General features: G+C 41.9%; 1 protein-coding gene across 5 annotated transcripts in view; it reads left to right on the top strand.

Annotated features, from left to right (window-relative positions):
- LOC117517618 (nck-associated protein 5-like) overlaps positions 1 to 19,184 on the top strand; it is a 372,045-nt gene that overhangs the window by 140,324 nt on the left and 212,537 nt on the right. The window contains exon 1 of one of the 5 annotated variants that reach the window (XM_034178728.1): positions 4,340 to 4,867. The exons of the other annotated variants lie outside the window; for them this stretch is intronic. The gene's annotated coding sequence lies outside the window, so the exon portion shown is untranslated. Of the gene's footprint in view, positions 1 to 4,339; positions 4,868 to 19,184 lie in introns of those variants that run through there. 5 annotated transcript variants of the gene reach the window in all.

The raw sequence follows: 19,184 nt of genomic DNA on the forward strand, positions 1-19,184 counted from the left end.
CAAATATACAGGAAATATTGCTCGTGCACAGGACAGGAGGGTTGCCTACCATTCGGTATCCACTCTAGAGCTTTCCTCAAAATTCTTTGCTGCTTCATACACATGACAAACCAGTGGAGTCTTATTTTTTCAATAAATTAAATTATTGGTTCAACTTTCAGAACTTCCACGATTTTCATGTTTCTTCTTCTGTCTCGTCTTGTGACTCTGTAAATTAATGATAAAACATGTCAGTGTTTCACATCAGTAGTTCTGACCTTGGATCTAGTCTTCTTTGTCAATGTCCACACCTCAGCACTGTAGGTCCTAGGCGATATTTTTATAGGACTATAAAAATATCTCCTGGGACATAACAACATGATGTCTGGGATAAGTAGAAAAAAAAAAGTAGAAAAATATCAAAGGTGCTATTTGCATAAACTGACCACATATGGGACTCTAAACATTATCTCATGAATAAATAACAATGGCAGTGAAAATACAGAAGGTTTTGACCTGCCCTCATCTCCGCCATGATATTATTACAGGTGTTCCACTGTATGTGGTGGCCGTCACAATCTGTGACACGCCTCATGCCTAAAGCAACCAAACAAACACTGCAGATGAAGGAATCTCGTGAGTCACCAAATACAATGTATTACCTGTTAGTGCAAATGCATTCTGGGATACATACTCAGCTCTCGATGCACTGTTACTTAGCAAAATGTGGAAAAATACTTAAGTGGTTGGAAAAACTACCAGCATCCATTAAAAACAGCAGTGTCACAAGATGGCTCAAAGTCACGCTAGCTTGCTTAGCTAAAGCTTGGTAGTGACCCGCTGGGGGGTGGGGGGCAAGTATGTCAGTGAGTAAGAGTGAAAAAGATGTGTTGCGTGAGTGTGTAGAGTGCACGTACACAAACACTGGTAGACTCATTATTCAGCCTCAGAAGCTAAACAAACAAATATTAGCCTGTTTCCTGTTTTGGACAATGTGGGATGTGGGGGGCGGGGGCGAGGGGGGTGCAGGGGTGAAGGTTCATCAATCTTTAATCAATTCATCAATTTTCAGTCTTTGTTCAGCGTGCCCTGAAATGTGCTGCCACCAAACTCTGTGCGTTTATCAAAGTCCATCGATGAAGGATTCGCTGTTCCCTCTTGATCAGATTAGAATGGAACCCTGTTTGCAATATTTCTTGATTATCTTGCATATGCATTTGTTCGTGCCGACTCCACAGTCAATTTGTCTTTTTTTTTTTTTAACCCAAATGGGACAATGGTGTCTAATTGGTGACCACCTGCTCTTAGAATCGAATCACACTGGCTCTATATTCAGATTTCCCTGCGAGACAGCTGAGCTTATGATAAACACAATTATCCCTCCACGATATTTCAGTCGTATACGCAATAATCAGGCGTCATGAATCTTCCTGATGTTGATGATGACAAATGGGAATATGGCTGGAAGTTTTACGAGTCATGATTGAAATCAGAGTGACAGGATATGACTCGTGATGGGTGACGGCAGACATTCGCAGCTCGCCACCCGCACCGCGGTCGTCTTCCAAACCCTCTAAGTGACTGCTCATCCCTGTTTTTCCAAAGTTGGCCGCCACCTCCGACTGCCCTATTCAAACTAATGGGGCAGTTTGCAAACTAATTTTCTCACATGGTTAGTGTCATTGTTCATTTAGGACATTAGTGACAGTCAATGCCGGGCAAAGTGGCAGCAATGGCCCTGGCTCCAAGTCAGCCCTGTCCTTTCTTTCCCCTCTTTAACTGAGAGCTCCTGTCACCGGGACCCTTTTAATTCCCCTTTCACCCCTCCGGTGTCCGCCCCCTCTTCCACTGGTCCTATTGGGAAGCAGACAATAGAGGGTATCCCCTCCTTTCTCCGTCTCCCCCTTCTCATCTCCCTTGGCCCATGCAGTTGTCCGGACTGGTTGAGGCTCTGGGCTCCAGGCTGCAGTTTGTCACAGCCATTCAGCTGAGACTGATTGTGATTGTAGCAGATGGGCTGGAGCCGAGTCCATCGCTCGTCTCAAACACACCCAAGCGCTTCTCTCTTCTTTCTTTCTTTCTTTCTTTCTTTCTTTCTTTCTTTCTTTCTTTCTTTCTTTCTTTCTTTCTTTCTTTCTTTCTTTCTTTCTTTTCTTTCTTTCTTTCTTTCTTTCTTTCTTTCTTTCTTTCTTTCTTTCTTTCTTTCTTTCTGCTGTTCTCCCTCTGGCTTTCACTTTCTGTACTCCTTGATCTCTACCTTGGTTGTCCCATAGCTTGTCAGTTCCTTTGCTCCTTCTTTCACCTCCCCTTAGGGACCCAATAGGGAAAATTCTTAGGGGATTTTGTTTCATTTCAATGTAAATCACAGCAATCAGTGGGCCTGCCTGCATGATGAGGTGAAATATTTGTGCATGGACATTTTGTGTTGAGCTCTGCTTCAGTACATTGTCCAAAATGTTATCTTCCACCTGGCACTAAGCAGTGTGTAGCGTAATGCATCACTGGTAACTTATAGCCCATGTATGTGGTTTTCACACCCTGCACCCATGACCTTTAAATCACAAGTCCAGTTGTGTTCCTCTATTTGTTTATGGGTATGTTGGCCTAAAAATGATGCGTGATCAGGTGCCACAAAGGACAATATCTATAGATTAATATCTCAACTACTTTTACCGAGTAGTCAATTAATCTAAATGTAATCGGTTCATAAGAACATTAAGTCTTCTTTAATAAGGATCTCATTGTTGACTACTTTATTTTCAAACCTGCTCCTTAAATAGGTGGCTTCACAGTGCATGAAAACTGAAATTAAAACAATCATGACTCACTGTAGCCTTATTATTTCAATGCTTCACCTCAGGAAGCTTTGTTGTCTTCTGACTGCTGGTGTGTTCTGATGAATTGGAGCAGATCCCATAACTTGAGAGAAAACCTATCACTTGAGTCCACTTTGGTTACCAACTGTGTCTCTGAAAGGGGAGGTCATATGATACTCTGATTAGTTTACTTCTTGCTATGATCAAAACACATCCATGAATAATTAAGGGAAAAAACACAACCCATGCACTGCAGCCTATTTTGTACTCAGATTACACCAGAGTCCATGCAATTGTAAGACAACACTGAATCATACAAGTAATGTTTCCTCACCAAACTGTTGGTGACTTTTATTGCAACTTCCTGCTCTATGGAGTAGTTAATTTTCTTCATTTTTATTGTAACTTCCTGCTTCTTCTCAGTCAGAGAAGTTCATTATGCTCATTGCGTATTTCAACTTCCTGCTCCTTGGAGTAGTTCATTCCATTAGTCATTTATTGCAACATCCTGCTCCTTGTAGTTAGCCATTACATTCATTGTTACTGCATCTTCCTGTTCCTTAAAGTAGGCCATTATATTTATTGTTTATTGCAACTTCTTGCTTCTCAGTCACAGTAGCCCATTGCATTAATTGTTTGTTGCAATATCCTGCTCCCTGTAGTCGGTCATTACTTTCATTGTTACTGCAACTTCCTGTTCCTTAAGGTAGATCATCACATTTATTGTTTATTGCAACATCCTTCTCCTTGGAGTAGGCCATTACATTCATTGATATTGCAACTTCCTGCTCCTCAGAGTAAGCCATTCCATTCATCATTTATTGCAACTTCCTGCTCCTTGGAGTAGGCCGTTCCATTTATCATTTATTGGGGCTTTCTGATCCTTGGAGTGCCTTGTTACAGTCATTGTTTACTGCAACTTCCTGTTCCTAGGTGTAGGCTGTTACATTCATTGTGTATTAGGACTTACTGCTCTTGGTTCAACTTGTTGAAAGCTGCCTCAACCTGGTACAGTCATGTCAGTGAATGAAATGTTCCACTTGATTTAGCACACTGCCTGAAATGTCTTGGAGCCAGTCAAACAGTTCTTAGGCAGCGATGGCTGGGCCATTGCTACAGAGCATTGAGAGACTCATTACAACATCAAGCATCCAGCCCCATTACTGAGGACACATAGATGAAATTTGCATAGAAGATTCTTAGTGTGGACAAGAAGCTGATGATCTTTGTTTATGTTCCTTGCATTCTTTCTTACGAGCTCTTTACCTCTTTCTTGGTTGTCACCATCTGTCTTTTGTCACCTTTTCCGTCTCTCTCATTGCCATCGATATGAAAGCATTTAGTGGAACATCACAAGCTGGCTGCTTCCCTGTTCCCATCCCCTTATTAGACTTAACCGCCCCCACCCCCCCGCTACTGTTGTCACTCCCCTTTCAACCAAAATATTCTCCTCCTCCTTTCATACTTACCCCTTCCCCAACCCCACTCTTCTCCCCTGAGGAAAGAGCCACCTTCAGCTGAGCAGCCGTCCCCCAGAACACATGTTAAACGTCCCGCAGACTGAGGAGGAGGGATGCAATGAGACAGCAAGCAGGAGGCAGACAGAATGAGAGAGAGCGAGGCAAAGGCAGCAATATTCTGAGAAAAGAGAAAGCCAGGAGGCGGGGTTCACAGCGGGGAAGGCAGGCACACAGCACTGTGCATGAAGAGAAGCTTCCGAGCGTGTGTTCAATGTTAGGCTGAGAGTCGGCAACGGGAGAAATCATAGTGCAGGGGGAGACCGTATGCAAGGGGCACCAGGAGAGTCAGTGCATGTTGCCAGATTGACAGAAGCAGGTTGGAAAGAGGAAAGAAGCAAGTGAAGACAGCAAGAAGGACTGAGGAGGTGTGCAGAGGTGCTTCGGTTTGAGTCAACTAGACAGCAGGAAGGGATTTGTTAAGAGTGCTGCTTTGTGGATGTAAACTTTGTCTGCGGGATCGGGGGGCATCAGTGGCAGAGCAGGGGAGGACGTGCACCGGTGGATTATCATGTGTGTCCTCTGAACACTCCAGGATGCTGCAGCTCCACAGGGGTAAGAAGCAAACAGTCATCAGCATACGTGAGGTGTCATAAATGTTTTAATTCCTCTGCAGCTGTCGTGGCGATTATTATTATGTGAGGTTTGCTCCTCACGCATGTGTGAGGCATGCCCATTGTCCCTGCATGGAACAAATGTCATATGTGTTACCCCTCTTTTGTCAGAAGAATACATACACTGTAAGTCTTTGCTAACTCCTTGCTGACTTCATTGCTTTTTTGTGATTCCCCCCCCCCCCCCCCCCGCACCATGAGACATCTATACTTTGACCCAAATACAATTTTACTAATAACCCTCAGTGGACTGACCATATTTCAAAAAGCTCAGTGCAGATATGAAGGGGATGATCTCTGATCAGCACTGAGTCCGATTAGCCAGTTGCAGGGAAATCGCGTGTCCTGTTGCTACTAGCAACAGGACAGGGTCACACAGTGTGCAAACTATTCTGATTCTGATTCATACAGAAAAGGATATGTGTGTTTTCAGTGCTGTTAAAACAATCTGGCATTGCTGGGAATTTGCATGTGCAGGAATGTTTCCCCTCCCTCCACGCCTTTTCTTTACTTACTTTCAGGCATTTTAGGATTTTGTTTCTTCCGTCCACTAATCCCGCATTGAAACGACTACTGTTCAGCTGGGTGTGGGTACAGTGAAGTCGTGGAGAAGCTGGATTATGGGGACTTTCCTGTGCCAAGAGTGCCGGTTGGTGTTAACACGAGTGTAGTACAAGTGACCATATTTTGACGTGACGATAATGACGACAGTTGTCCATATTTACAGTACACAGACAGAGGTTCGGATGCTCTCCGCCATTGTGTACACAATAGAGCGGGGATGTCAAATTGAGGATTTAGGACACTGACTTTGTATTTGTAGCTGCCTTTGTTGTCTCTATAAACAGAACTGCAAGGGAACACAAAAACAAGAGCATGGGAGAGAATTGGGAGGTATGGTCATTCTCTTGCTGGTGTTGTCAAAATGCCAGAAGGGAATGCCATTCTCAGTCTTTTTTAGCTTTCTTCTGGGAATTACTAGTTCCCAACATAATAAAAAAATATATTATCTGCTGTATGGATGCTTTCATGCTGGAAAGACCTGCAAAGTTTGGCACTGCATGTGAAGGGTAACATGCAGCAATAGTCAAGATAAATGGAAAACCCAAGGATTAATGTCTTATGGCACTTCCAGTAAACTATGTGCATGATTGTTTTGGGTTTGTCACATGACAGCTTGCAGAGCCAACGAGTTGACAAGGAACAATGAGCACTTTTGGGTTCTGGGTGTTGCTCAAAGACACTTTGACACAACCAGGCACACCTTCACTACCAACTAAGCAAAAGCCATCTCAAGAAGTCTTTGGGGTGACTGTCTTTTTTTTTTTTTTTTTTTTTTGCACCAATGATTAACAACAATATTCTAGGAACTACTTTACTCATAATTACCCCAAACAGTAAATACTGGCCTCTGGACACATTTTTATCATGCATGAAGTACTTTGAAATTTATGTAAAAGTCATGAAAGCATGCTAGTATTACCTGAACTGCTTTAAGAAGTGTAGTCTTATATTTATTTTTTCCTTGCACTCGTTTGCATAATTTGCATGATTCAGTTCAGTTTATTTATATTGTGCTACATCACAACAGAGGTTTCCCCAGTGCACTTCACAAGAGTAAAGTCTAACCTTACCCAAGCCCTAAGCAAGCACATTGGCAACAATGTTAAGTAAAAACTCCCTCAGGTGTTTTTGATTACAGGAAGAAACCTTGAGCAGATCGGACGCAGTGGGGTGACCATCTGCTCTGGCCATACTACCATTGACAAAACTAATAAATAAAGCATAACAAAGAAATGTTAAGCATGCAAAGACAGAAATGTTGCAGTTAAATAATCCATGCACATACAGAGTCGAGTGGTTGCAACAACCTGATGGCTCAAAAAAGATCCAAACTTTGAAGAGCAGAGTCTCAGCAATGAAATACAAATGCAAATCTGTGTGCTGTTCCCTCTTTCCAAAACAATGTCATAGTAGGACATGATCCAGAACCTAAGTCCTACAGAAGTCCCACTTACATTTCCAAGCACCACTGCCCTAGTAGGAACAATCCTGGAAGATGTTCCTGAGATTCATCCAGCAATCCTCAGCACACTTCAGGAACTCCAGAGCTTCACACAGATCCCTTGCACCTCATTCATGGAAGAACCCCACAGGACATGTGGAGGAGCGGCCAACAGAAGGATCCATGAAGCCTGCAAAGCCATGTTCTCTCTGCAAGCTACCTGCTGCAAGGACAAGGCATGTAAGGTGGATTGCCTGACCTTGTGGGTCTCTTAATTAAACCACATTGCAAACATATGAAATGAAGAAGGCTAAAGGATTTTCATTAGTCTTTACTTTTGTTTCATTTTCCATTTTCGGTATTTGACTTATTGTTTTGCAGCCAGGTTTGGTTTCCACATGGGCTGGGAGAAGCTTGTGTTTGACCAGTCAGCAATTACTCATTCTTGAAATCTCTACCCCATAGATCCTGTTCCACCTGCCATGGAATAAGGGGACAAGAGGAGCTGTACATGAAACATATTTTAGGAACTAAAATAAGCCTTATGTTCTTAGTGTAAAATTATGCAACAATTCCCACATTCTTAGAAGTCTTTTGTTTGTAAAGCACTTTCATGTAGTATATGGCACAAAACAAGACAAAATATTTTTCTTATGTTCACCAAAATCACCTTCAGTGCATCCAAATACTCAGTTTATATTAACATCAGTCAGGAACCGAGTACCAAAATGTTACTTTCCTACGTACTACAAGCAAGCGAGCGAGTAGTAGAGACATAAATTGGATGTACAACACCGCTACTTGTCTTTTGACCTGGATGTTTACAGATGACCCAAAAATATGTATTTTGCAATAGGACATAAAGCTTGTGATACTTAATAAATGCACATTTGTATGATGCCATGGCCCCTTGGACACCACAATCATGAAGTTCTTTGTCTTCGATTATCAGATACAGCTCTCTCAAGAGATAGTGCAGTGTAGTCCGTGTACACTATACTGCTTCTTGGCTATAGTAGAGAAGCTTGAATCTTCGACTGGACTGGGTTGCTTGATGAAGGTTGCCAGTCGAAGATTCAACCTTCTCTACTATGGAAACCACCTGGACAAATTAGATCCTACACAGAAACATTGCTTCTTGGCTACTACAGTTTTTGTATGTAGCCCATTTATTATAAGAGCATTGAAACATCTGATGCATTCAAAAAACTTGTACAGTGCTCAGTTACATAAGTGAATTCAAGTCCATTCTATTTTGATTCCTATACATCAGAATTTGGTTTAATTTAATGTTGACTCCACTGTACACTGAAAAAAGAACCAACTTAAAAATGCGCTACAATTGGTAAAAACTGAATGAATCAAGTTGTTTGAATGTAAGTTTGTAAGTTAGAGTTGATCTAGAGTTGATCTAACTTACAAACAACTTAATTCATTCAGGTTTTTACCAATTGTAATGCCTTTTTAAGTTGGTTCAACTATTCTCTTTTTTCAGTGTATATTCATTACGAACACTATCATCAACCAGGGAACTAATCCTACTAGGGCACATATCTGCCAGATACTTCAGTGTATTTATTTACCAAAGGCTGCAGTTGATTTTGGCCGCGTTCATTGAGAGGGTTTTTGACGAGGGGACTGAAATCATGCCACCACCAGGGCAGATGTGTTGCTGCACTGGGCAGTTTGAGCCCGCTGCCCTCTGAAACCTACCTGGGGATTACTGGATTAGAGGATTGCCAAGTGGAGGGATTTGATTTTATAGAATTAAAACTTGCCAGCCACAGCACAGCAACTACCCCTCCCATTATTATCCCCCTCAACACTGCCATGTTCCATGTGCTTCTGGGTTGGAAGATAATCTACAACTCTGCATGTTTGCCATATGTCCTGCATTTTGGCAGTTTTGATTTAAAATTCAGAAGTCATTATATGATAGGTTTGGTGGCAGTCTGAAATGGCCTACATTTTGTGGTAAGCCGTTTAATAATCGTAAGCAACATCTCGCAAGGGAGAGGGGTGCTGAAGGATTTTGGATGCCATATTGGTGTGCCAGTTCGGTTTACTGAGTGGTAATTGTTACCCAAAAGACAGGACTGGAAAACATTAACTAATAACACGTTTACCAAAATTAAGACCCAAGCAGCAGATCCGATGGACATGTGCTTTTAAATTTGGACCTCAACCTCTCCTGTCACATCACCTCCCACTCCTCTACAACCCAACCCTCAGTTCCCATCCTCCCCTTATGCGGCGCTTCGTATTCTGTGACTCTCGGCTTGCGTGTTGGGTTCAGGTCAAACTGAATTACTGTGGAATGTTCCCCCGTTCAATGGCCGACGCATTGGGCCTCAGCATGGGAGCACTTCCCCGTCATTGACAGCCAGTGGATTTTACTTTCAAGGAGAGGGAGCTCCTTCCAGGCAACTTTCCAATATAATACCCACTGTCTTTGCAGTGTTCTTTGCCACTTTGGAGCCTGGGGCCAAATCAGACGGTTTAATGATGTGTACGTGTGAGGCATTGCCCAGGATCTCGCCAGCTCAAGCCTTGTTGTGTGCTGTGTTTCTATAACTGCAGGCCATCCAGCTCAATTAAGGGTGCTTTGAATGCATTCCTCCCTTTAGCCTGTGCTACATTTATCTTCACTATGAACAGCACATGGGAACTCTCAAAACAGTCCTCTGTAGCAAAAAAGCTGGTATGAATCTGCAAATACAGCATTCAGTAACGGGATTTGACCTTTGAGATGCATCTAACCAGGAACCATTATTTTCTAACCGATGCTTCATGCAAGTTAGACATCTAGAAAAAAAAGTTTTTTATTTATAACATTTGTTTGCCTCATTTTGGGTAAAGACACTCATAAAATTTATAACTAATAAAAAGTTATTTATCAGTGGCTTGTTGCACTGATTGTTTTGTCTGGAGACGTTTTGCCCAGATGCCTTCGCTGACTGTTAAGTGATGTCATTACAGCTGGGGCATTTTTGTGGTTTTTAAATGGATGAACACTCAACGCAAGTGGAAATATCATTAGTCCACGGCAGATTTGGTGTTCCCTCTAATAAACATCTTTTTTGTTGTCTTTCAAATGCATGCATTAAAACCCCACATATGTTTAATCTGATGGAAAAAAGAAGAAACCCAAACTGGATTTAGGTCAGAATCCTGCATGCCAGCACTTTACAGGATAGTGTGGCGTTGTCCTTATTTATTGCAGACACACTTTCAGGCATGTGTCTCCCAAGTTTTTAGATCAAAGAACTCCCTCTTGTTTCATATTTCTTTCCTTGTCATAGTGTTGCTTTCGACGGAGCGAGCAGTTTACGAGGTTGGAAACAGGGTCAGTTGCATATTTGAGGTTGTGCGGGGTGGGGAATGTCAACAAAGCTCGGCTCTCCTCTATTTTGGCTATAAATCTTGGGATAATAGTAGGAGAACCGTGGAAGACATCATCCAGTAGCCGGAGGTGTTGGTGTTGGCACAGCTGGAAATTAAATGGATCGTAGCTGCCGGACAAGCTCGGCACCACTGCCCCCCCCCCCCCCCCCCCCCCCCCCCAAATCTCCTGCTCCCACTTCACCAAACACCCCTCTTGGGCAACACTGTTCCATGCTCCTGCAATTGTGGCAACTATTGATTCTTTTCATAACTGAGACTTCCACAGACTGTTTTATTAATCATTAAAAGCTGTGCAATTGATTTTTTTTGCATAGCAGATGAAAAAGTATTAAAATGCATGAAACTTTACTAACTAAATGTGCAGTGTCATGCATACCACCATCCATGATCCACACTAAAGCCCAGGATGTTCTAAAAGTCAGATTTATTCAGGTATTTTAAAATATACAAAGTGTCTATTGATACAGAGCCAAATTCCCTTCACTCATAGGTCATCCAGTAAGAAACTGTTGTGATTACGGGTGCGGTGTTGGATCATTTTCTCTTTTTCTTTGTTGGACTATTTTCTCTTTTCTTTCTTTGTATGTTTTCTTAATTGTTTGGATCCATGTGTGCCAAAATAAATTCATTTCAATTCCATTCAATTCAGTTATCACTAGATAAAGAAGGATAACATGACATCGGAGCTGTATAGGAGGCAAATGATGAATTTCAAGCTCAAAACCTAATACCCCCGTCACACATAGCCGGAATCACGCAGAGTGGTGTTGAACTTATGAATCGGCACACATCCAAAAGGTGTCAGATTTCAGTTCCAAAACATTCTGACAGCCATCTGCTGAAGTCCACACAGTTGGGCAAAATCGGCCGGCAGCCCCGAGTGTGATGCACATGTTCAAAACTCTCCGGGTGCAGTCGAGATGGGACACCTATCCGACAGCAGTCCATGTGTTATCTGAGGACCATCTAACCGCAATTTACATATTCCGATGGTGACAAAACGGGATCCGAAACAATTTGAGTGCATACGAGGGAACCTCGAGATACATCTGGCACTGCAAAGGCTGCCAGTATGACCTGCAGTGCCACGTATAATAATGTCCACCCTCCGAAGTGCAAAGGAACTGTTGAAATGTATCTGGTATGCTTCATCATGATAATAATTATGAATTGTTATCGACAGCTCTGTGTGCTACTGTGCGTACGCCACCACATATCTGAACAGGCTGTTATATCCACAGTAGAACTTACAGTACAGATATGCTACATGCTCTGGATGCAATCTGACATAAATAATGTGAACTATTGTCTCCATCATAACACTGGCAGCTGCGCGTCTCAGTGGTGTGCAGTAACGCGTCATTGCATGCATCAGGCTCGGAGCTGAACGGATCTCATCACCTTCTAACTCTGTAGGAGATATGACATGGAACTTGTGCCAGTCAGTTACAGCATTAATAAACATGAATCTCACCTCCAACAGCAGTCTAGGAGTGTTTCACAGCGCACACATGGACATGAAGCTGGGACAGCAGCCTGTGGTTAAAATCCTCTCACCCAAAAGAAAAACATTAATTCCATGTGCTGTGCTCCTGAAGTGGGCAAAGAAGAAAGTTCCCTGGAAAGGCGCTCCGTCTGAGGGACTGCATGGCCCAACTGCCAGCAAACTTTGGAGCGAAGCTGTCCAGTGGCAGGTGCGCGCACATGCACCCTGCGCGCGTGCTCAGTGGCCTATGCAGCATTATGCATACACACACACATGACTGAGTGTTAATTACAGCGACACACACGTGCGCACGTCCGCGTGAGGAACACAGCGCTCTGGTCACGTGTTTGCCATCCAGACATTTGGAGATCGAGCAGTCTGCAGGGCCTTTTATAGCTGTCTGACAGCAGTCTGTGTCGTCTACATACGCTCTGGATGCGATCTGACAGGTTTGGACAAGGCAATCTGTTTGCACTCCGACACTGCAGACCATGCCTCTTTTCCTCACGACTTAGTCAGATTATGGCAGTATTTGCCGTATCGGGCACATTCTTGCTATGCGTGACGGGGGCTTAAGGTTAAGTTTAGAGAAAGGCTTGTGCACGAACCTTGACATTAGGTAGTTGAAACAGCACTGGGTGCCACAGTAATAGCAATTTTATGCAGGGTACTGTATCAACAGTTTAAAACATATACTGCTCAAACTAAGTAGAGAAACACGATGTTCCCCTACTTATTTTTAGCAGTGTAGACAGATAGATATACTGCTCAAGATATTTAGAGGAACACTGTGTTCCTGTAATTATTTTGAGCAGTATATATTGGTACCAGTTTAGGTAGGATTATTAGCCACTAGCTTTAGTGCTGAGTTACAGACAACCTTTAATGTTAATCAAGTTAAAATATGAGTATTGGAAGAATTGTCAGCTGGGATACTGGAGAGTGATCAGCCACCATATTTTTTGCGATGTTCTCTCTCACAGTGTGCTGAAAGGAATCACCCTAAAATCACCTGACTGAAAACATATTTTACAACCAACTTTCTTAAATGGCATGAACAATGATATTCTGGTGTATCATCAGAAAAACCTAACCACAAAGTAGTCACATAGTCTGTCACCATCGTTATCTGCAAAGTGTGTGTTGCTCTCAAGATTTTTCATGCAGTTGACATTGTTGAGCTACGATGAAGCACTTTTTGCAGAACAAATCCAGTGTGCACATATTTCTTATGTGGCACTCTACAAAACAGCTGCTCAGCAACATGCACCCAAAGGTGGGTTGTGGTGGCGCTGGCTGCAGCTTGGCTTGAAAGGTGCCGCTTCCTGCACCTTTGTTTCCATTGTATGTGAAGTGGCCATTTGTCTGTCTGTGCAAAGCGCTTCTGTTTGCCCGGCGCTCTGAAAACGATGTGTTGACAGCCGGTATAAAACAGCCCAGAGCCTTTGCACACTCTCCATGAGTCAGCAGAACCTTCTCGTGTTACAGTACAGTAGTAAACGTGAGTCCCTCTTCCCCAATTATTAGAGCTCAGTCCAGGCACAGCACGAAAATACACAACAATGGGCATAAGGTGTGACTCGCATACCGTTATGGCGCTTAAAACCTGCACTTAAGTCATTAACTTTATCACTGCACTTTAGAAAAGCATGAAAGTTACTGTCAGGCATCAAGTCGGCGATAAATCGATATTATATTAATAAATTAATATTATCACTTATCATATACCTGTAAATGATACACCAATATGATTGGATAATTATGATTGGATCCGGACAACGGAGCGGCACCACGATGAAGAGGCACGGTCAGAGGAACTGTGAAATACTGGTGAGTCACTAGTAATAATTTCTTACATGTCCAACCTGATAGATGATTGTTAAAATTAAATTCGTTAGTTCGAAAAGCCATCATAATTATTTACAGGAAAACATTCTGTTTTTTCTACAAAGGTTTGAACTTTGTTTACACAGGAGAGAAAAGTGAGAAAATGTTAATGCCTGTTTGAGAAAAGTGTATAAAGTGTGTAGTGAGGGATTTTACAGCCTTAAAACATCGATAATAATTGTAAAAAATAACACTGACTACGTTGTGGATTTCACCTATCGCAGGTTATTTTTAGAACGTAACTCCTGCGATTAACGAGGGACCATATGATAAAATCGTTACCAAGTTGTTCACCAATGAATATGACTTTTTACACCCTTCAGAAAACCATACAACATTTATCATTTATAGGTATATGATAAAATAGTTATCAGGTTGTTCACCATTGAATATGGCTTTTTACACCCTTCAGAAAACCATACACCCTTCGGCCTCAGGGTGTATGGTCTTCTTCAAGGTGTATAAAGCCATATTCACTGGTAAAACAACTTGATAACTGACAATATCAGTCAAATCCTGTGTCAACATATGCATTTTAAAATGTAAATATAATGCAATGCTAAAATGCCCTCAGCCGTATGAGCAAGTAATCAGTGGAAGAGTGTGTAGAAGAATGTGACTGTTTGACCCCTTAGAATAGGTCAAGGTTAGCTATCTTTGAACTTGTCCAAGGTCTGTGTCCCAAGAAAGCTCCCTGTGAGTTTGAAGACCCTGGCAGTAATAGTAGTGGACTGCTGATTTCTGGGTAGATTAGCACCTACCTGTTTTAGTGCACAGCAGCCGCCAAAGCTCCCTGAGGTGAAGCAGTAAGTTGAGGTTTTGTACTTTTCCATGGATATTTGCTCTTAATATTTGTTTTTAATTCATTTTTGCCATATTTTATTCTATTCTGTTCTATTCTAAGTCCATTGCTATTACTGCTGAGCACAGACAAACAGACAGGCGCAAAGTCTGCCCAATACTCGATGGCCTAGTGACGGCTGCTGGTCTTTCAAAGAGGGGAAGCTCTTGTCAATTTATTGATACGTAAATTCTGCCTTCTGTTCCTTTTCAAGAAAATGGTCTGTGACCCTATCATACCAAGTAGGCGTCTTTTCCAGAGACTTGACCAGTGTCCTCGCAATAGCCATCTTAACCTTGCACATGCACTCACATGTTTATTGTTCTTTTCCTTCCTTTTATATGTCTGGTCAAAGTTAGACACATCCCCAAAACTCAGTTCTGACCAGACAAGTTATCCCTGAGATGGTTTCATCAAGAGGCATTTTTTTTGTCAGAGTACTTCCAGTCAGCCTTTGTCACACCAGGAGAGCTGAAAAGATCTGTTACGTTTCTCTACTTTTTTGCACCAAATTAATCTTGGGTGTTGATCTGCCCTGCTGTTTAATTCCAAGCTTTGCCAAAATCAAATCAACAATATTTGGATTGACTGCCATCATGTGTGGACCTTGCTAGCTGGCTAGTTCATGCCAACCTAGCCAACAGTATGAAAGATTGACAGAACAAAGTAATGAAATGTAGATTATTGTAGCAGGCAAGTGAGTTGTTATGGCAAAAACATGGACTGAGAAATGACCTCAGTTTGATGGCTGCTCCCGTGTCTCAAACACCACGCAGCCCTGAGACCACGCCCTTTAATGCTAAACAGATTAATGTTGTGTGCATGCTGATGAAAGGTCATTAGCTGTGCTAACACTCACACTCATGGCGCAGCAAGACAAATACTTTACGTTACAACGGCACCTCAGTGGACTGTATAAAAGAGATAAAGGACAGTAACAGCAATGAATGTAAACCATATAACATGCTAGAAATGGGATTAACTGGTGGTTTATCAGCAAACACGCTACCCAGTGCATGCTGGGAAAATCCCAACTTCCGCTCCCCCAACATAGTACATTATGTTAAACTGAAACAAGGAAATACTATGAGTGTTTTATTTACAGTGTACAAGTGAACAACTGAGATGGTCAAGTAATTTCGCCAAGCAAATCCCAAGTTACAGTTTGTCTTTTGTCTTCACTTGCAAAATACGCGATGGTGCATATCTCAAAATAGCTATCAATCAAAACAGGATTCAGCCTTGTGACTGATTGTGCGGAAGTCCAGTGTTCAGGCCCACCCACAGCTCCATTCACCCCCAGAAACACTGAGCATCCGGGGCACTACAAAATCGTGGCATTTGTCCAATAACCGTTGAGTTTCTTGGCAATGAAAAAAACTGTTTCATGCAGTCCCATTGACCACAGACGCTAATAAAACAATTTCTTGAAATCTATGGCATTGACACTATGGGCTATATGAGCTGTTAACAAAATGGAGTCAGTCGATTTGTGATAAGTAGCTGATTCTGAATGAACTTGTCTTTGAGATGAATGTGTTCGAACTCGAGCTGGTGGTCTCTACTAGTGGCTAACCGAGCACAATAGCTACCACTCAAAATGACCACTCCCCTTATTATTCATAAATTTATGGCTTTAAATAGCTTAAACAGATGAGCTACCTAAAAATTCTTACCTCAAAGGTTATTTCTGCTACAGAGTTGTACATTTTAACATGGGTATCCATGAGGATTGATTTGCTTTTGGAGCCAGCCTCAAGTGACAATTCAAGAAACTGCACGTTTTGCCAGTTTTGGGTTGGCTTAATTTTTCAGCACTGGATGTTGCGTTTGCTCTTAGCACGGCAAACCAGATTAATGCACACTATAATCATACATCTTTTACCTGTCAACAGAATTAATAAGCTCATTTTCAAGGAACAAGCTAGCTAAATGTTAGGTAGCCAAGTTGGCACAGAACGTTATTGTCATGGCTGTGCTAAGCTAGCTCTAGCTAGCTAGCTTGACAGTCAGGAATAGCAGGGTGGCTTTTGTTGGGCACAGATACAGTTTTGCATGTCACACTAAATGTCTCCGCTTGGTTAAAACCTTTGCAAATCCATAGATTGTGGCAATTCACTTTGAATATCATAAAAATTCCTTCTGTAATGTTGTTATGTGCCGACGCGGGTTGAGGAGCGGACCTGCATCTGACTGAACCCAGCGCTAAATAACCAGAAAGTGCTTCCAAAAACAAAACATTTATTTCCCTTTCTGTGCAATAATTGTGTACAACATAATATATGGTTTGTCTGGCGGAGTGAAGGACGGCGCGCTCTCCAGCGCCCAAAGGGATCGAAGCCCGGCGCTTCTGGACTCAAATTCACCGCCAAACACCCCCCAGGTGGACACGACAAACTGACTCTGTGAAGGATAGAAGAGGTGAGGTAAGTCAACAGCTACAACTAATATCCTTCAAAGGCACACACTATCGGCAACACATTCAGGTCTGAATTTAAGCTTTATGTAAATGAGCAGCTTCTCACAACAGGTGGAGGATCATCAGTCCGCACGCCACGGCTGTGAGAAGCGAGCTGCACAATTCTCATCAATGTTCAAATATACTGCGTAACAAAATACCAAATTACTATTAACACTTATTCAGACAATCAATCACCTCTGATGTGTGCTGACAGCATGTGTCCCTCACCCGTCCTCCTTCACAGGCACGATGTGTCAAACCCAGGCGCGGTCCTCAGTGTCTCACAAACGAACGTCACAAGGTCGAGTTCCCAGCAATTCTGCTTGAATCACTCATGGCTTAAATGCAGAACGCCATCTAATTATCTGCTTCAGCTGAAAGTCTTTAAGTTTACACGTGAGCATCATCCACAGGTGCAGCTAATAATGCTGATGAGGGTGAAGGACTCTTCTGCCAGCACCGTCTCCACAGACAAAAAAACAGTTTGCGTACCACCTGGAGAGCAAAGAAAAGAAAACACAAAAACATCCAGCCAAACCCCCCAACACACAACAAATGTGCTGAAGTAAAACTTCAGCAGAAGTGTGAAAATACATTTTGAACAGGGGTAAAGGAATTACGCTTCTGTAATGTCAGAAATCTAATGTTATTAATCCTAGTGCTTTGAGTGCCATTCTAGTTACTTGTGTAATTCTGAATATGTGGTGGAAATTGAGGTTTATTTAGTTTTTTAAGGGTCATCACTGATGTCTTTCCTTTGTTTCAGTCCAGCCAACATGCACAATTTCTGTTTGTGCAACACGGACATAAAAGATTTAAAGGTCTGAGTATGTGTGCATGTCTTTGCGTATCTGTGCCCGTGTGTTGGCACATGTGCACTCATGCATGCCTTCTTGAGTGCCCCTCGTGTTTCTGTCTCACGCCAGTCCTTGATGGTAGCGAGTAAACCCGCCGCCGTAGCCATTTTTAAAGCACATCTGTTCCTCCGTGAGTGTTTCGTTTCATCTAAACTGTGTCTGGGAAACAAATGAGGTCAGGCCCCGTTTGTAGAATAAGAAAACGCTGAGTGAGACAGACAGGAGTAATCCATGCTTTGAAATTGAATTAGACAAAGCTCCAGAGTGGTCCCCTGTGTTTGATTCTTACTACTTCAGAATGTTGAAGATGCCGTGACGTATTTAATTTGAATCTACACAACGCTGCTCCCGTCTTTTTAATTGTACCGGGTTGCTATTGTAGAAATGTAACAACCAGTTGGTTTCCTGCTGCACACAAAAAACTCACTCATGGTTGACTTTTAAGGGTATTAATGCTTTTTGCTTGCTAATACGGTATTTTTGATAGTGGCTAACTCAAGTTTTGTTTAGCTTTGGCTTTAGCTTACTTTGCCAATTTCCCCTTTGGGGAAACTTCCCACTAGTCCTAGGGTACTCTAGTCCTAGTATGACAACAAGCATGTTGAAGTTGTTTTTACATTTATGGTAGGCTATACAGTATGTTACACTAAAGTAAGTTAAGTAATGTTACAAAAGTGTCACAATTAAAGAAATCCATTTAATTACAGTGAATTACCATTATTTATTGATTTTTAATTCAACAGATTTATGGAAACGGTATAATTAAAGGTGCTTAATGGTGTATGTCAACAGAATCATATGTTTTATTTTTGTAAATTGAATTATTATTTAGCAACACCTTTTGCATATGTTAGCCTTTTGGCAAACAGCTAATTACACCATTATCAAAACATGATGGAGTTAGTTTGACTGAAGTCCAAAAAGTTAACTTAGTAACCAAATTAACAACATCACACTTACAACCTTCCTTATTCAAGTCACATTTAAAATAGTCGTCGGCCAAAAATGTATTTAATTTATTGCACACCAGAAGTTATGGACAGAATTATTGCTGTTTAATATTTCACTGTGGCTGCTCACACACAATTTGCTCCTGTGTTTCTTTTGCATAATTATACTGTATGAAACAAGATGTTATCACACAGGAAAACCATGCACAACTCCAAGCCTTCAACAGGTTGTTGATTTTGGATAATCTTAATTATGATCATTTGTCTGGATTGCTCAGTTTGGGGCTCGTGTCCAAAGAAAGGCCAAAATAAATAAAAACATCGAGCAAATTATACTTTTGGTTGTTTTCCTTAAAATAATGTTTT

The sequence above is a fragment of the Thalassophryne amazonica genome, chromosome 1, assembly GCF_902500255.1.
Source record: "Thalassophryne amazonica chromosome 1, fThaAma1.1, whole genome shotgun sequence".
NCBI classification, from domain to species: Eukaryota; Metazoa; Chordata; class Actinopteri; order Batrachoidiformes; family Batrachoididae; genus Thalassophryne; species Thalassophryne amazonica.